This window comes from Schistocerca serialis, chromosome 1 (genome assembly GCF_023864345.2).
Source record: "Schistocerca serialis cubense isolate TAMUIC-IGC-003099 chromosome 1, iqSchSeri2.2, whole genome shotgun sequence".
NCBI classification, from domain to species: domain Eukaryota; kingdom Metazoa; phylum Arthropoda; class Insecta; order Orthoptera; family Acrididae; genus Schistocerca; species Schistocerca serialis.
Window position 1 is genome coordinate 94421157 of NC_064638.1, and position 1089 is coordinate 94422245.

The following is a 1089-nucleotide window of genomic DNA, read 5'->3' on the forward strand; positions in this document are numbered from 1 at the left end:
AGCCTCCAGCAATGTCTTCAAATCCTTCTGGATTTCCAGCATGTGGGCTACATATAACAAGAACAAGAAATAAACCATCGACATGGAAAAAACAAATTATGCTACTAATACCATTTTTTATACTCCCTTTGCAGTCCTAGTCGCTGGCTTTCCTCATGAGGAGGAGATTGCTGGGGACCAGCCCCTTCTTCCTCCGCCTTCCGTCTAAGACCTGGAGTAGCGCTGTAAAACAAGAAAAAACTGAGTTACCGACGAGAACTTTTTAACACACTAAATCTTTTTTTCTCGATCTAAACACCGTGACCATATTCACTTACATATTCCCCTCTTCTTCTTCAGCCATTCTACAACGCTTGCTATTCCCACTGATGCTGGTGGTGGTGGTGCTGCTGCTGCGTTTCATGATTGATTAATTAGAGACAGAGAGACACATAACAATACAGATGAGCTGACGATGGCTGAATGAGACCGGGAGCGGAGGGGGGGGGGGGGAGGGAGGGGAGAGTTCATATAGACTCACCGATTTGGTGGGAACCAATGAGGAAGACCAGTTGATGAGAAGTCTTGAACAGTATTTTCAGTAGCCAATAGGAGTGTGGCATTCTACCCCATCTGCAGATGAATGCTCGTCTGAGCACACAGGACAAGCTGGTGCTGGTCTTCCCAGCTATGGTTTTCACGCTCTCGTGGATACAGCCAGAAAACCCCCGCTTCCAGTCTGCACTTCACTCTGTGGCGAGCTGCGCCGCAGAAGGACATCCCGCCACTTTGCAAGCTCCCCCGTTACGACCATGCCTCATGTAGCAAACCCACATAATTGTGTAGTTATTACTTCATGTAGGATCGTCTTCAGAGTTTCACGCCGTGTATTTGCGCTCATTTATTTTACTGATGTATTTTTTTTTCTAGTGTATTTTGCCATAATGCATTTCCATTCCACGTCACCTGGGAGACAGTGCAGTATTTGGGTGCGAGTGTATTTGAAACAAATCGTTTAAAGCAACATATGCAAATGTACTGAGACGCTAAACACTTTACCTAATTTGCTTATGCACGCAAATGTTCGATAATAGTGGAGGAAGACTGAGA